Raw genomic sequence first — 18,404 nt, forward strand, 5'->3', positions numbered from 1 at the left:
GTTTTAAAGTAAAAACTTCTGAGCTTATTAGAAGGAAATAGTGATGAATGTTTTCATCATCTTAACAATGAGGACAGATTTCCTAAGCAATTCAAAAAACCAGATGGGGTCCCTGGAGGCAGGTGGCAGGCCCCTGGCCAAGACCCAGCACTAGGAGATGCCCTGGAGGGACCTCCTCAGCTTCATTCAAGACTCCACCCCCCCAGCAGTGGGGGGTAGGTGGGTGGGCTTGAGCATTTCAGGAGGTGCACTCACCCAGGTGTGCTCCCTTCAGCCACTTCTAAGACCTGTTTCCCCAGCCTGGAATGTCCCCCAGGAAACTTACCCCGTTTACCCCATAGCCCACTGGGAGAAAGATAAAACCAGACTGGTTAAAGGGTTCCGTGGCTTATGAAAAACTAGTGGCGCACAGGGCACCATTGTAACCAGCATTGTCCCATAGAACTTGCTGTGGTGAAGTAATTATTCTGTGTCTTCACTATCCAGTAGCCTCTAGCCACATGCTATTATTGAACACTTTAAAATGTAGCTAGTATAACTGAGGAACTGAATGTCTTATTTTATTTTAATTAAGTGAAATTTAAATATAAAAAGCCACATGAGACTAGCGGTTACTGTATCTGGACCAGGCAGATTTTTTTGGTTTTTGGGGTTTTTTTGGCTGTGCAGCAGGTGGGATCTTAGTTCCCCGACCAAGGACCAGGGATCAAACCTGTGCCCCCTGCAGTGGAAGGGCAGAGTCTTAACCACTGGACCAGCAGGGAAGCGCCCAGGCAGCTTTTAACCAATCTCAGCCTAAGCCTGCTGGGACCTCACTAAGGGCCCGCAGAGAGATGAGCACGGGCCAGGATTATTAGGGCTGGAACAAGGAGAGCCAGCGGAGGCTGTGTTAGTTTCCTATTGATGCCAAAACAAATGACCACAAATTTAGTGGCCTAAAACAACACAGAGTTATTACCTTACAGTTCTGGAAGTCAGAAGTCCAAGTCAGTCTTATTAGGCTAAAGTTAAGGCGTAGGCAGGAGTGGCTCCTTCCAGAGGATCTAGAGGAGAATCAATTACTTGCCTTTTCCAACTTCGAGAGGTTCCTCCATTCCTTGGTTTGTGGCCCCTTTCTTCCATCATCAAAGCCAACAGTTTCACATCTTCAAAATCTCTCTTTCTCTCTGACCTGTGCCTCTGTCATCACACCACCTTCTCTGACTCTGACCCTCCTGACTCCCTCTTATAAAGACCCATGTGATTACATTGGGTCCACCTGAGATAACCCAGGATCATCTCCTCGTCCTAAGATCCTTAATTGAATCACATCAGCAAAGGCTCTTTTTCTGTGTAAGGTAACATATCCACAGGTTCCAGGAATTAGGACACAGACATCTTTGGGAGGCCATTACTGAGACTACCAGTGGGGGTGACCAACATTTTCCATCACATTAAATCTGGGATATTGACATCACCCTTGGAAGCTGACCTGGAGGTGACCTCAGCCACAGAAGCCTCTGTGTTGGAGGAATTCTTGACTTCATGCTAGATATGGTGTGTTGGATTCAGCTCATGGTAGAGGGACCAACATCCAAACTCCTTGGAGAGAAGGCTGCTGGGCCCATCAGAGAGAATCAGGGTCCCTGCCAAACGCCCTGAGGTTGGAGACAGAGCTCCATCCAGTTCTTGGGGAGGAGAGCCTGGCCGCAGCCTGGGGAGATGGGGGATTTACATGAGGCGTAGGGTGGGAAAGTGGGGTGTCAGTGAGTAGAAGCCTGCACACTATCTTCGGGGCGTTGGAGAGGTATTGACTTTTTCGAGCTGGGAAGTTGTATAAACAGAGCGATGTTTAAAGAAGATTAACCTGGCAGTTGCGGGCAAGCAGGGCCGGGGGCTGGGGGTGAGGGGGTGAATAAACACAGGCACGTAATTATCAGTTTCAGAGGGAGCAGTGGGAGTGGGGAGAGCAGAAAACATGTGCAAGAAACATCCTGTCAAACAGAAAATGCACTAAAAATAGCACTGCTCCACTACATCAAAAATGGCAGCAACATCTTAAATCATTTTGGAAGAAATTTTGGTTTTTACTGGTTTCTACTCTCAATTGGTGTAATTGTAGCCTGTGAAATGGTGATGGCTGTCGCCATACAATATATGTTTAGCAGGTATACATTAAGACCTTACTATATTCACTGTGTGGTTTTGGGTTTTTTAATGTATTTTTGGCTACGTTGGGTCTTCGTTGCTGCGCGCAGGCTTCCTCTAGTTGCGGCGAGCGGGGGCTACTCTTCGTTGCGGTGCGCGGCTTCTCATTGCGGTGACTTCTCTTGTGGCGGAGCACGGGTTCTAGGCGCACGGGCTTCAGTAGTTGTGGCATGTGGGCTCAGTAGTTGTGGCTCGCAGGCTCAGTAGTTGTGATGCACAGGCTTAGTTGCTCCTCGGCATGTGGGATCTTCCCGGGCCAGGGTTAGAACCCGGGTACCCTGCATTGATTGGCAGGTGGATTCTTAACCACTGCGCCACCAGGGAAGTCCCCACTGTGTTTTTTGTTTTTTTGTTTTTTTAAAAAACATAATTCATCATTCAGTTATTTGACAGAGCATAATGTGACAGATATTTAAATTAGCACATATAGGGTGTATGGCTCAGGATGGCTACTCTAGTAGTAGCAATAGATAGATACATTTTCACCACCAGAAGTTTTGACATTTACTACTTATCACCTTTAAAAAAAATGAGCCCTGCTGTAACTTAGCAGATGGCCCCTCTCTATGGCTTGCCTGCCATCTGGAATTTGTTTTGATAAATCCAGACATTAGGGATATGTTATCTTCCCAGCTAAATATAACATTTAGTTCATTCGCCGGCAACCTATGCATTTCTTTCTCATGCTAAAAATAAACAGAGGACTGTCGCTAGAGCACGCATCCTGGTCACTGGGTATAAACCTCCAAAGACAAATCCATCCGTCTTTAGTGACCTAAAGACCAGCTTGGAAGGAGGAACCAGAGGAGGGTCTGAGTAGGCTGGGATGTCACCCTGAGAACTTGGGGGTGGCTGAGTCCTGCAGGACAGGGGTTTTGAAAGGTGTCATATCCTGCATCATTTAATGTGCTCATGTCTCTAGACACTTAAAGATGCCTGGAAACCTATCTTTTACCTTTTCTTTAGAAAATTCTAATTTTTAAAGTTATACACGTACATTAGAAAGTGAAATCTTTTTTTTTTTTTTTCGCTGCACTGCACAGCACGTGGGATCTTAGTTCTCTGACCGGGGATCGAACCTGTGTCCCCTGCATTGGAAGCGTAGAGTCTTAACCACTGGACCGTCAAGGGAAGTCCCAGAAAGTGAAATCGCTGTATAAGCTTGCAACAAAAGCAGCAGCCCACGTGCCAGCCTGCCCACCCTTGATTCTCATTTCAAGAGGTTCCTAGTTCCAACTAGTTTAGTTGTTTATTTTGACTTTTGCCTCCGTATGTTGAAAATAACTTGCTTATGCTGCTATTTCTTGATTTTTTTTCTGCTTTGATACTATCCTTTGTCTCCCTTCTGTGGAAGAAAAGAATTAGGTCTCATACATTATACTTTCCCTCCCAATAACAATAAATATATTCTACTAAGTAGAAATCAGTATCTTGTATTTATATTACTACGGCTATGGAAATATTACTCAAAGCTTAGCCATGTGGTGTACTATAATTAACTAGAATTAACTACATTTTCTTTCTAGTCCGACTTTTTTTTTTTTTGGCTTTTGCTTTCTTAAGAGAATAATAGTCTTAATTTTTCTCTTTAGGTTTCGCTGTGCCAATGGCTAATTTATCTCAATTCTTATAAATCTCCCAATACGTACATTGCCTCTCAATATGTTCAAATACAGTAGGTCATTTACCAATTTCATTTTTTCCCTTGAGGCCAGCCCTTCTGCAACCCTCTGTCCTCCTGTTCCTACTGGCACTGGTGGCCTGCCGGCCTGCTGCTGCATGGCCACAGCGAGCAGGGCATCCCCACTGCCAGTATGGGGCCGCCCCTCCCTCTCAGCTGGGTCAGGGTACCTATTCCTGGATCCTCAGCTTGGATCGCTCCCTCATTTTGGCATAGCGCAGCATTCCTTAAGAAAACACATGGGAGGTGACAGGTGAGGTTAAGTTTCAGAAATTTCCTTCTACCCTCACCCTCAACTGGCGTTTGGTAGAATTTTGGTTTTGAAATAGTTTCCCCTAGAATTTTGAAGGCATAGAATCTTCGTCCTATAAAGGACTCTGATCTACTCTTCCAAAACTTGCAAATAATTTCCTCCAAGTTCATCAAAACTCATTACAAAAACAATAAAGTACATACAAATTATTGATTTTTCTTATTTTGTATGGATAGATCTGGACATAAAGGCTTTCATGGGTGTAATTACTCTTAACAGGAAAGGGGCTTCAGATCCAGATCTTTTGGTGTCTACGCAGGACGTCATCTGAATTCTCGGAAAATAAACAAAGGAGGGAAAAAGAGTCTAGAACATGGATTTTAAAATGATACTAGGGGAAACCATGTTCATAGCAACATCATTCACAGTAGCCCAAACTGGAAACGACACAAATGTCCATCAACAGAAGAACAACGAATAAAGAAAACATCCATACAATGGAACACTACTCAGAAATAAAAGGAAATGAACTAATACATGCAACGACATGAGCTAACCGCAAAAGCACTGTGCAGCACAAAAGAAGCCAGACACAAAATAACGCAGACTATGTGACTCTTTTCATTTAAGTTCCAATCTATGGATACAGAAATCAGAACAGGGCTTCCCTGGTGGCGCAGTGGTTGAGTGTCAGCCTGCCAATGCAGAGGACACGGGTTCGTGCCCCGGTACGGAAAGATCTCACATGCCGCGGAGCGGCTGGGACCGTGAGCCGTGGCCGCTGAGCCTGCGCGTCCGGAGCCTGTGCTCTGCAACGGGAGAGGCCACAACAGTGAGAGGCCCGCGTACCGCAAAAAAAAAAAAAAAGAAATCAGAACAATGGTTGCCTGTTGTGGGTGGTGATGAGGTAGTGAGGATTGGCTGAGAAGGGGTAGGAAGGAACTTTCTAGGGTAACAAACGTGTTCTAAATTTTATTGGAGTGGTGATTACGCAAGTGTATGTACTTTTATCAAAATCATAGAATTTATTTATACTTAAGATCTATGCATTTCGCTCTGTGTAAATTTTATCCTCTATAGTCTTTTTTTTTTTTTTAGCGGTACGCGGACCTCTCACTGTTGTGGCCTCTCCCGTTGCGGAGCACAGGCTCCGGACGCGCAGGCTCAGCGGCCATGGCTCACGGACCCAGCCGCTCTGCGGCATGTGGGATCTTCCCGGACCAGGGCACGAACCCGTGTCCCCTGCATCGGCAGGCGGACTCTCAACCACTGCGCCACCAGGGAAGCTCCCTCCATAGTCTTTTTAACGGAAAAAAAGAAAATTAGCAAGACTTTCAAAAATATCTTCAGAATGCTCATGCTATGAGCAAAAACTTTCAAAAGTACCAAGATTTTAGCCCTTGCTTCCTCTGAAGCAGGGAAGCTCACTGTGGAGGTATTTCCTGCTAGAACATAAAGCCCGCCTCTGTTCCTGTTCTTATCTAATTTCTACTCGTTCCTCAAAGACCAATTCCAGGACCTGCCCAACTCCCCCGCTGTGTGGGGTGACACTCTCCATCTGTAAGCTGCCAGCCCCTCTTTTCATGCACTTACTTATTTAAATTTATATTTTGTATTCGAGCATAGTGGATTAACAATGTTCTGTTAGTTTCAGGTGTACAGCAAAGTGATTCAGTTCTACATATACACGTATCTATTCCTTCTCAAATTCTTTTCCCATTTAGGTTACTCCAGAATATTGAGCAGAGTTCCCTGTGCTATACAGTAGGTCCTTGTTTGTTATCTATTTTAAACATAGCAGTGTGTACATGTCAATCCCAAACTCCTAATTTATCCCTGACCCCCACCCTTCCCCCTGGTAACCATAAGTTTGTTCTCTAAGTTTGTGAGTCTGTTTCAGTTTTGTAAATAAGTTCATTTGTATCCTTTTTTTTTAGATTCCGCATATAAGCAATATCACACGAGATTTGTCTTTCTCTGTCTGACTTACTTCACTTAATGTGATCATCTCTAGGTCCATCCATGTTGCTGCAAATGGCATTATTTCATTCTTTTTTATGGCTGAGTAATATTCCATTGTGTGTATCGACTACATCTTCTTTATCCATTCATTTGTCGATGGGTGTTTAGGTTGCTTACACATCTTGGCTATTGTAAACAGTGCTACAATGAACATTGGGGTGCATGTATCCTTTCAAACCATGTTTTTCTCCCGATATTTGCCCAGTAGTGGGATTGCTGGGTCATATGGTAGCTCTGTTTTAAGTTTTTTAAGGAACCTCCATACTGTTCTCCATAGTGGCTGCACCAATTTACATTCCCACCAACAGTGCAAGAGGGTTCCCTTTTCTCCACACCCTCTCCAGCACTTACTGTTTGTAGATGTTTTGATGGTGGCCATTCTGACTGGTGTGAGGTGATATCTCATTGTAGTTTTGATTTGCATTTCTCTAATAATTAGCAATGTTGAGCATTTTTTCATGTGCCTCTTGGCCATCTGTATGTCTTCGTTGGAGAAATGTCTATTTAGGTCTTCTACCCATTTTTGGGTTGGGTTGTTTGTTTTTTTGATATTGAGTCACATGAGCTGTTTGTAAATTTTACAGGCTAATCCCTTGTCGGTTGCATCCTTCTGAAATTATTCCAAAAAATTGCAGAGGAAGGAATACTAGCAAACTCATTCTATGAAGCCACCATCACCCTGATACCAAAACCAGACAAAGATACTACAAAAATAGAAAATTATAGGCCAATATCATTCACTCATTTAATTCTCTTTATTGCCTCTAATAGTGTTAGGTATTGTCTTATAATCTTAAAATCTGCTCTTCTAGATTTTAAGCTCCCTGCTGTCCAGAAGTATGTTTTTTGCTTTCTTGAATTCCATAACAGTTTGCGACTACTCAGAGAGAACTTTCAGTAAATGTTGGTTGGCTTAAAGAGAGGAAGTTTGCATGAAATGGAGGGAAATGCTTGGGTCCTAGATTTGGAAAAGCAAGGGTGAAAATCCTGGATATGTAAACTTGGTCAAGTTAGCCTCACTCAATTTGTTTTCTTCATGTCCAAAAATCAGATATCAAAACCTACTTCACAAGGTAGTGGGTAAAAAAGGGAAATAGCATCTGAGGACATTGCTGTAGGGGCTAGCTCTTAGTAGATATTTAATAAATGTAATTATTTTTATTGATGGATATTTTAAAAGGGGGAGTTTCCTGACATAACGTCAGGGACCCCTAAGACCCAGTACTACCCTCACAACAATGTTTCCAGCTTGACTCGCTGCCCCTCTCTTTCCAGGTCCCTGACATTTGTGAAAGGATAACAAGAGTGGCCTTGGAGCAGCCAGGGATGCGGGCAGTGCCTCTGGCCATCCGCACAGTAGCAACTTCGGGACACTTCCCTTCATCTTGCCTAAGACGCTTATTCTTGTCTCCAAACTTATCGCTTTGAATTTAATTCTTTATTTTTCTTCTAGACTTCTAAATCATGTTATGAAAATAGGGCATCTTTTCATCAGTCCTCTTCCATGGCCCAGCTGGATGAAATTATTGAGTCAGCTAATACAGATGATCTCTAAAAAGAGTCCCAAGACACTTCATAGACATTAGTCAAATATAATGGTGTTGTCTTCTTAAATGTCACCTATAGGTCTTATGAAGAAACCACTCCTTCCCAGGAAGTGTACATGGGATTTAGGGATTGCTGATGCTCAAAAAGTGTCTGTTGAATTACTCGGCTAATGTTATCTGAGGATAAATATTTTCCTGTCCAATGAACAGTACCCCCCAAAATGGGTCCTCATCTACGTCGAGGTCCTATGTTAATGGACTACTTACTACCTTGGCACTTGCTCTCGACACCAAACTTAGGGAGTAATGTCCTGAAAGAAACAGAACAGTAGTTACATACAGTGTGGAAATGATGCTTGTTAAAAAATTTATTTTATTGAAGTCTAGTTGATTTACAATGTTGTGTTAATTTCTGCTGTACAGCGGAGTGATTCAGTTATACATATATATTCTTTTTTATATTCTTTTCCATTATGGTTTATCACAGGAAATTGAATATAGTTCACTGTGCTCTACAGTAGGACCTTGTTGTTTATCCATGTATATATATATTTTTTTGCATCTGCTAATCCCATATATATGTTTGCTTCTGCTAATCCCAAACTCCCCGTCCAGGAAATGATGATGTTCATTACTGATTTAAGTTGAAACATTTGATCGGTTTAATGATTTTGATACAAGGACCACCCAGAGTTTTGGCCCTTGCATTTGCTGCTCGGCCATCACCATGACCTAGAACATCATGCACTGGTGGGAGGAACAGTGGCTGGACTTTGGAACCAGGCATGACTGGGTTTAAACCTGGGCTCTGCCACTTAGCAGCTGTGTGACCTCAGGCAAATTACCTAACTTTTCTGAGCATCAGTTTCCTCGTCTGCAAATATCTATGTCAACGGGTCCCTGTGCAGACTAGGGGTTATATATAGATAATAGTGCAGCACAGGACACATCGAAGGCCCTGAGTACATAATAGTTATAACACAATAGTCATTTCCACCATTTTTCCCCTCTCAATTAGTATTTAAGCTCCTTTATTTTTTTTTCATAATTTTTAAAAATATTTATCTATTTATTTGGTTGTGCCGGGTCTTAGTTGCTGTATGTGGGCTCCTTAGTTGGGGCATGTGAACTCTTAGTTGCAGCACGCATGTGGGATCTAGTTCCCTGGCCAGGGATCAAACTCCGGCCCCCTGCATTGGGCGCACGGGGTCTTAGCCACTGCGCCACCAGGGAAGTCCCAATTTCTACCATTTTAATGGGGATGACCATGACCACAACAAACCAGTTGTCAGTGGTTCATTTGCACATCCTGTGCCCAGGGAAGCCACATAGCGTGCAAAATTACTTCACCGTGATGTGAGGACTCTACTGATACTGTACAGATGTGGGTAATGTATAAACTTACATTTTCGTCAGGGAACCTAGTTTGATAGAGCTTAAGGCATATACCTGTGTCCTGTTGGTTCTAGCCTGCTTCTTACACCAGAGGAGGTCGCCTCCTAACTCTAATATGTGATGTCAGAATCCTTTCCTGGTGGGATCCTGGACAACCCCTTGGAATGAGGTGAGATCTGCCCTCTGTCTAACCCCAGATGCTGGCTCAAGTGCTGACTGCCCCCCTCACTCTTCCATGTTTCCTTTCCTGGGTCCCTTGAGTTTGCTCCCACTCCTGTGACCCCGGGTAAGTCACCTCACCTCCCCTGGTCTGTTTCCTCATCCTCAAACGCTGTGATTGGGGTGCTCATATGATCCCAAGGAGAGCAATCTGAGAAGCGCCGCGAACTCCAGCACCCTCTGACCCCCGCGCTTGGTTTCCCGTAGCAGGAGATATGTTTACATAAAGAAGAACCTGCTTCATGAATTCCTATCTCTCCTCTAAAATTCTCCGTACGCTCACCAGTGCTTCCACCCTTCTCCTCAGCTGGAATCCAATCGCCTTTTCCCAATTCTCATGTTGTCAGCAAGCTTTCCTCCGCTTGACCAGGTCCTGATCCGTAATTGCCTGTGTTCACCCATAGTACATTTCCTCTTGTTGTTTGCGTGCCAGCCGAATCACGGGCCATCAAGAATTTAATGCCGGAAATTCCATTCCTAACACACACGTGTCTAGTTTCTTATCTTTCCAAAAACTCTTCTCTATCCATCATCTTATCTCATCTTTGCAACAGCTCTACACAGTAAGATGCTTTCCTAGAACTGAAAGATGTAGAAACTGGGGTTCGGGCAGTCTAAAGTTCAGGAGCCAATAGGTGATAGGACCTAGATTAAAACCTGCATTCTCTGACACCAGTTACTTTTTTTTTTTAATATTTTTTAATTTATTTATTTGGCTGCACCAGGTCTTCGTTGCAGCCTGTGGGATCTTCGTTGCGGCGTTCGGGATCTAGTTCCCTGACCAGGGGTTGAACCCCGGGCCCCCTGCATTGGGAGCGTGGAGTCTTAACCACTGGACCACCAGGAAAGTCCCACCAGGTACTTTGAAAATCTTCAAAACTTACATTTCCATATTCTGTCAGTACACTAGGGCTTAGGATACCTTTTTTCCCCCATGTGTAACAAGATGCTTAGGACTTAGGATACCTCTTTTCATGTGTAAGGTTTGATTATTGCAATAAAATAGCTCATCGAATAGCGGTGAAGATGTGTGAGAATGCGTCCTGCTTCTCAAAATGCTGAATGAGGCCTGTGGATATCGAGAGCAGGGAGGAACCCCGGAAATCATTGAGTCCAACCCTGAACATTATACAAATGAGTCAACAAGCCTCTACAGGAAGCGTGTCTTGCCCAGTGTCACAGGTCGAGTTTGACCACTACCGGCAGAGCTTTTGGGAGATGGGGGAAAAGGTAAATAAACCTCTGGGACCAGGGCACAGCCGACCAGCCCCAGGGTCCACTCCCTCCCACTGGAGAATCTGGTCTGTGGCGAACACACAGTGCGTGAAGTGAGCAGGCTACCGAGGGGAAGAAAATTCTTGGATGAAAAGAAGACAGAGCTCAAGGCACTTCTGCTCTGGAGGCAGGGCCCTTGCATGTTTCCTGGTCACGAGAGTGGCCATTTCTCCCCAGCCTCCTGGATTTGGGACTCTGTCCCTGTAGACCTCGCTGGTCTCAGGGCTGCTTGCGCACCTGTCCACCTGCCTCGTACAGTCCTGTCTGCTTTATCAGAATCCCCAGGCTCTGTGTGCTCTCCTGCTGTTCACTGCAGGCCTTGGGTGCCCCTCAGCTGTCTGTGGGACAGACCCCTTCTCCCCCAGCCTCTACCTCGCGCTCCCGTGCTCTGCTCACCTCCCCTGGGCCCCGCGAGCCCTCTGCTGCTTCATTGGTGGAAAGAATCTAACAAAACCTACCTTGCAGGGTTGTAGAGTAGGAGTGAGCCCACACTGGCACAGCATCTGACCCAGAGGAAGCCCCAGATAATGGCAGCTGTTAATCTGATGCACCATGTCTCTGGCACCAACCCACAGCTGCCTGGAGGTTAAGGACCAGGTCAATCATCTTTGCATCCCCTGTGCCTGGGACATGTTCACCGCTTAACAAATGTCTACAGAACAGGATGCAAGGGAACCATCCTGGCAACTGTGCCCTGGCACATCTGTGCTGACAGTCTCAGTCGCTCCCAGGTGTTTGCTAGAGTGTTTTATTCCTTCACAGCCACCAGCCGCATGTCTCAGCTCCCCTTGGTTATAAGGAGAGGAAGGGGTGACCTTCATGCAAGCTCTCCTTAAACCACGGTGAGAACAAATTAAAAAGGAGACAATAAGCATCTTTACTGAGGGACATTCTAGAATGTTGAAATAAGGATTTAGAAGGAAATTGTTAGAGTCTGTTTCACAGAGAGACGTTTGCGCAAGGGCCTGGTTCCACTCATGCTGCTGGTGTCAGGGCCCCGGTGAACTTGAGCTCTTTTCAGATGTGCAGGAGGTGGAGTGTGGGTTTCACACACATGTGACTTTTGACTCAGTTCAGAGATCAGGTTTGCTGAGGGGTTTCCAATTACCAGAAAAGTCTATCCAAGAGCTGCTTTTATGGTACGAGGGGTGGTAACACTGAAACAGCACTGCCAAAACTCAGCCACGGCTCCCCCAGCCCACCCCTGGGTCATGCTCCTGGGGGCAGGGGAGTGTAGACCACCAGTGGCACCCAGTCCCTGCGCTCTGGTTTTGGTTAACGACACAGAGGAGTGGGTGTGTGCAGGAGGGTTGGGTTTAGTCACTGGAAATGAAAACAACATCAGTAAGCTTCAGCACTTGCTGTAACTACTATACATTTCTCAGTTCAGCTCTAAATCTGGAAAGTGCTGTTGGCTTTTGCAAATCCTACCACTCCTTCCCACCCCCTTTCACAAAGCCTTGGCCATCCTCCTGCCTGTTACCGTCCCCGGGATGTGCTCTCTGAGGCCCTGGAATTCTTAATCTGGTTCATCTCTTTGGGTACTTATCCTTTTCTGACTTGCATTATTATTCTTTACATAACTCTCTGTGTTTCCCATCAGACTGCAAACTCCCCAACATCAGAAGGTGAAATCCTTTGGTTCTCCCATGGTACACAGTACAGTGCCTTGGCTGTAGCTGGCTGTGAGGTGTATGATAAATATTTCCTGAATGAATAACAAAGGAAAAACTGAAGTAAAGTGTATCTTGAAACATCAAAAGCTTAAAAAATTGTAGAAGGAAGGTCTCATGTAATCATTCAAAAATAAAATTTACAAAGTGATTTGGAAAGCCGAGATAATGATTTTGGAAGGTCAGAAGTGTTCTTTTCTTTAAATATTCCTGGCTAATTTGTGACTCCCTCAAGGAACGGACCATATTTTAAAATCATTTTGAATCCCCACTGGCTAGCACATTTTTGGCCTAATTTTTTCTCTTTCGTTGTTTTAACGATGGAAACATCTTTACTTCTTTTGCTTATCAAAACATGGCATACGCTCAAAGTAAAATTTAAACAATATAGAAACAAAACGTAAAAAGTGAAAGGTCTAACTAGGTCCATCTCCTAAGAGGTTATTTACTGATGTTGTCCACAGTTTTAGTTTTTATGAATAACGTATTTATTCATTCTATCTGTAATCTTCTTTTATAAACCATCAAAATGTTATGGCCTCATTTGCACGGAACACACAGGTCTCCGTCATTCCATAGATTTCTTTATTAACTCTTTTACAGTTAGAAATTGAGGCAGGTTTTAATTTTTGCTATTACAAACTACGCTGCAGTAAAACCCCTGTATATACATCTTTTTCAACAGAGTATTTCTCTGGTTACCCGCAAATGTGGGATTTATGGTTCCCAGGGTATGGACATTTAACATTTTGGTAGATACCGACAAATTTCCCTCCAAAGAGTTTTTTTTCCAATTTATATCCCCAACGAGAACTGAGAAAACCTGTTGGGCTTAGCTTTTAAGTCTTTCCTGGGTGTATGTTGGAAGACTTGTAGCCAACATGATATTTTTATTATTATTATTAATTAATTAATTAATTTATTCATTCAATTTTGGCTGCATTGGGTCTTCGTTGCTGTGCACAGGCTTTTCTCCAGTTGCGGTGAGCGGGGCTACTCTTCATTGCGGTGCACGGGCTTCTCATTGAGGTGACTTCTCTTGTTGCGGAGCATGGGCTGTAGGTGCATGGGCTTCAGTAGTTGTGGCACACAGGCTCAGTAGTTGTGGTGCACGGGCTTAGTTGCTCCACAGCATGTGGAATCTTCCTGGACGAGGGCTCAAACCCACGTCTCCTGCATTGGCAGGTGGACTCTTAACCACTGCACCACCAGGGAAACCCCAATATGATTTTAAAATGATACTTTAGAGAGACTGGGATTGACATATATACACTAATAGGCATAAAATAGATAGCTAATAAGTACCTGCTGTATAAAAAATAACTAAATAAAATAAAATTTAAAAAAATTGATACTTTAGGTGCACAAAATACTCTACATTTTTCAAGGTATTTTTACATGGAATATGTATTCTCCTTTGACCTTCACAGGAGTCCATGATATAAGTAGGGAAGACCCGATTCCCTTCTGATTCCTGTTTTAGAATCTCAGCCAAAAAGACTGGCCCTGGGTTCACTGCAAGGCAGTGGCCCCCCTGAGGCAGAGCCCTGGAACTGATCCTGTTTCTCTTCCCACAAGCTGGAAGGACCAGCCTTGAGAGGCTAGGAGGGCATGGCCTGGAGGTGAGGAGACTCCAAGGCTTCTGCAAGTCTTGAGTTTATGCCAAAGTGTAAAGAATGCCCTGATTGTGGTGTTCAGTTTCTTAGCTGAAATAAATCCTCCTTTCTGACTGAGCCTAGTGGAGGGAGGAGGAGACAGGTGGCCTGGCTCTGGGAGTGGGGTGGGTGGGGGGGGGTGGTGCTCTCCCTCTATGTCATTCTCAGAAGCTCTCAATTTAGAGGCTGGGGAGAGAGCTGACCCAGGGAATTCTCACTGCTTTCTGCTTCCCTTAGTTAAGGTTTTTAATATTTTTTGGAAGTGTAGTCCACTGATCCTTGGCAAAGAAAGAAACTAGCATCAATCAGTGCTATTGTTAAACAGAAATTTTCACCGGCTATTGGGGGAGGGAGGGCTTTGATAGTCCCAGGCTACCTCACTTCTACATAGTAGCTTAGGCAGGAAAGTTTCTTTATATTGAAGTTGGAATGGAAAGTTCCAGATCCCAACACAGGACAGTGGACAAGGGAAGGTGGCAATCTTTGGAAAGGGCAATTCCTAGCTGCATGGACTAGACCTACACTGTTCAATAGTGTAGCCTCTGGCACCTGTGCCTACTGGGTATGTAAAATGTGCCCAGTATGAGTCAAGGACTGAATTTTTAATTTGATTTAATTTTAATATTTAAATTTAAAAACTGACAATTCAGTTACTAGAAAACTTTGAAGTAATTTTTAAACAACTTGGGCATGTGAAAATACTGTTCAATGATAAATTTTATGAAATCTAAAAACCAGTCAAGTGTTTCTGATGAAAATTTAGCATCTGAACTGAGGTAGGCTTTAAGCATGAAATACACACTTGCTTTCTAAGGCTTAGTATGAAAAAGAGAACATAAAATGTCTCCATGATTTTTTATATGGATTATATGTTGAAGTGATCATATGTTGGAAATAGTGAATTAAATAAAATATAATATTAAAATTAATTTTACCTGTTTTGTGTTATTACATTTTTTTTTAACATGGCTGCTAGAAAATAGGAAATTTCTTGGGCATTCACCCATTTGTTAATGCATCAAGAATGTATTTAGGGGCTTCCCTGGTGGCGCAGTGGTTGAGAGTCCGCCTGCCGATGCAGGGGACACGGGTTCGTGCCCCAGTGCAGGAAGATCCCACATGCTGTGGAGTGGCTAGGCCCATGAGCCATGGCTGCTGAGCCTGTGCGTCCGGAGCCTGTGCTCCGCCACGGGAGAGGCCACAGCAGTGAGAGGCCCACGTCCCACAAAAAAAAAAAAAAAAGAAAGTATTTAGTAAGACAAGGTTGTCCACTCTCACCACTCTTATTCAACATACTTTTGGAAGTTTTAGCCACAGCAATCAGAGAAGCAAAAGAAATAAAAGGAATCCAAATCGGAAAAGAAGAAATAAAGCTGTCACTGTTTGCAGATGACATGATACTATACATAGGGAATCCTAAAGATGCTACCAGAAAACTACTAGAGCTAATCAATGAGTTTGGTAAAGTAGCAGGATACAAAATTAATGCACACAAATCCCTTGCATTCCTATACACTAATGATGAAAAATCTGAAAGAGAAATTAAGAAAACACTCCCATTTACCATTGCAACAAAAAGAATAAAATACCTAGGAATAAACCTACCTAAGGAGACAAAAGACCTGTACGCAGAAAACTAAGATACTGATGAAAGAAATCAAAGATGATACAAACATATGGAGAGATATACCATGTTCTTGGATTGGAAGAATCAACATTGTGAAAATGACTCTACTACCCAAAGCAATCTACAGATTCAATGCAATCCCTATCAAACTACCAATGGCATTTTTTACAGAGCTAGAACAAAAAATTTCACAATTTGTACGGAAACACAAAAGACCCCGCATAGCCAAAGCAATCTTGAGAAAGAAAAACAGAGCTGGAGGAATCGGGCTCCCTGACTTCAGACTATACTACAAAGCTACAGTAATCAAGACAGTATGGTACTGGCACAAAAACAGAAAGATAGATCAATGGAACAGGATAGAAAGCCCAGAGATAAACCCATGCACATATGGTCATCTTATTTTTGATAAGGGAGGCAAGAATATACAATGGAGAAAAGACAGCCTCTTCAGTGAGTGGTGCTGGGAAAACTGGACAGCTACATGTAAAAGAATGAAATTAGAACACTCCCTAACACCATACACAAAAATAAACTCAAAATGGATTAAAGACCTAAATGTAAGTCCAGACATTATAAAACTCTTAGAGGAAACCATAGGCAGAACACTCTATGACATAAATCACAGCAAGGTCCTTTTTGACCCACCTCCTAGAGAAATGGAAATAAAAACAAAAATAAACAAATGAGACTTAATGAAACTTCAAAGCTTTTGCACAGCAAAGGAAACCATAAACGAGACGAAAAGACAACCCTCAGAATAGGAGAAAATATTTGCAAATGAAGCAACTGACAAAGGATTAACCTCCAAAATTTACAAGCAACTCATGCAGCTCAATATCAAAAAAACGAACAACCCAATCCCAAAATGGACAGAAGACCTAAATAGACATTTCTCCAAAGAAGATATACAGATTGCCAACAAACACATGAAAGGATGCTCAACATCACTAATCATTAGAGAAATGAAAATCAAAACTACAATGAGGTAACACCTCACACCAGTCAGAATGGTCATCATCAAAAAATCTACAAACAATAAATGCTGGAGAGGGTGTGGAGAAAAGGGAGCTCTCTTGCACTGTTGGTGGGAATGTAAATTGATACAACCACTATGGAGAACAGTATGGAGGTTCCTTAAAAAACTAAAAATAGAACTAGCATACGACCCAGCAATTCCACTACTGGTCATATACCCCGAGAAAACCATAATTCAAAAAAGTCATGTACCACAATGTTCATTGCAGCTCTATTTACAATAGCCAGGACATAGAACCAACCTAAGTGTCCATCAACAGATGAATGGATAAAGAAGATGTGGCACATATATACAATGGAATATTACTCAGCCATAAAAAGAAATGAAGTTGAATTATTTGTAGTGAGGTGGATGGACCTAGAGACTGTCATACAGAATGAAGTAAATCAGAAAGAGAAAAATAGCTCTTTTCACTCTCAGACATGGGCACACCACAGAAGGATCTTATTATCAAGTCAGATGCACCCGACACCCTATTAGTGCAGAAGCATCCAGATTATATAGCATCCTATGGCTCAAAGAAAGATGATTTACGAATACTGTATATCTGAATATTTGAGAATGAGTGGCATCTATTGGGGTCTGATTGTAATGGATCTCATGGGACAGCTACATCGCATGAATAGAAAAGAAATTCTGACATTTATTAAGTCTTGTCAACACGAGTGTGGTGGAATAAGTGTTAGTATTGGACATGATCCTCATCTTTTGTACACTCTTAGTGCTGTCCAGATTCTTACTCTCTATGATAGTATTAATGTTATTGATGTAAATAAATTTGTAGAATATATTCAGAGTCTACAGAAAGAAGATGGTTCTTTTGCTGGAGTTTTTGGGGAGAAATTGACACAAGATTCTCTTTTTGTGCGGTGGCAACTTTGGCTCTATTGGGGAAGCTGGATGCTATTAATGTGGAAAAGGCAATCGAATTTGCTTTATCATGTATGAACTTTGATTGTGGACTTGGTTGCAGGTCAGGTTCTGAATCCCATGCTGGGCAGATCTATTGTTGCACAGGATTCCTGGCTATTACTAGTCAGTTGCATCGAGTAAATTCTGATTTACTTGGTTGGTGGCTTTGTGAATGACAGCTTCCATTAGGTGGACTCAATGGAAGGCCAGAGAAGTTACCAGATGTATGCTATTCTTGGTGGGTGTTGGCTTCCCTAAAGATAACTGGAAGGCTTCATTGGATTGACAGAGAGAAACTGCGCAGTTTCATTTCAGCATGTCAAGATGAAGAAACGGGAGTATTTGCGGACAGGCCAGGAGATATGGTAGTTCCTTTTCATACTCTATTTGGAATTGCTGGATTGTCACTTTTGGGAGAAGAACAGATTAAACCTGTTAGCCCTGTTTTTTGCATGCCTGAAGAAATACTTCGGAGAGTGAACGTTCAGCCTGAACTAGTGAGCTAGATTAGATCCCTTGATGCAAAAGTTGCTTAGTGTAGTTTTACTGTTTTAACATTTCAGTATTTGAAGTGCTTAACAAACTTTATGACTGCCATGTTAATATTTTGTACACGAATTATGTTGATTTTAATAAATTATATAATTATACATATTGTGAATTAAAGACCTTTATTGTATCTTCAGCTTTCTGTTTTCTTCTGGAATGCTGTTACTCTGAGTAATATTTTGTTTATACTTCAGTGTATTTGTTATCTTGTTTGTCCCCATAACAGCAAACTGAGTTGCTGTTATGTTACCTTGTTTGTCCCCATAACAGCAAACTGAGTTGAACTCTATTTAGCTGAAGTCTTGTGTTCTGATTTTCCCATGTACTCCCTTGATATGTTATATATAACTATAGTTAATATAAATTGGTT

At 42.8% G+C, this 18,404-nt stretch overlaps 1 pseudogene; it reads left to right on the forward strand.

The window, feature by feature from the left end:
* Positions 1–16,995: 16,995 nt before the first annotated feature.
* On the forward strand, positions 16,996–18,140 carry LOC137205573 (geranylgeranyl transferase type-2 subunit beta pseudogene; annotated as a pseudogene).
* Positions 18,141–18,404: the final 264 nt, after the last annotated feature.

The sequence above is a fragment of the Pseudorca crassidens genome, chromosome 14 (genome assembly GCF_039906515.1).
Source record: "Pseudorca crassidens isolate mPseCra1 chromosome 14, mPseCra1.hap1, whole genome shotgun sequence".
Lineage (NCBI taxonomy): Eukaryota > Metazoa > Chordata > Mammalia > Artiodactyla > Delphinidae > Pseudorca > Pseudorca crassidens.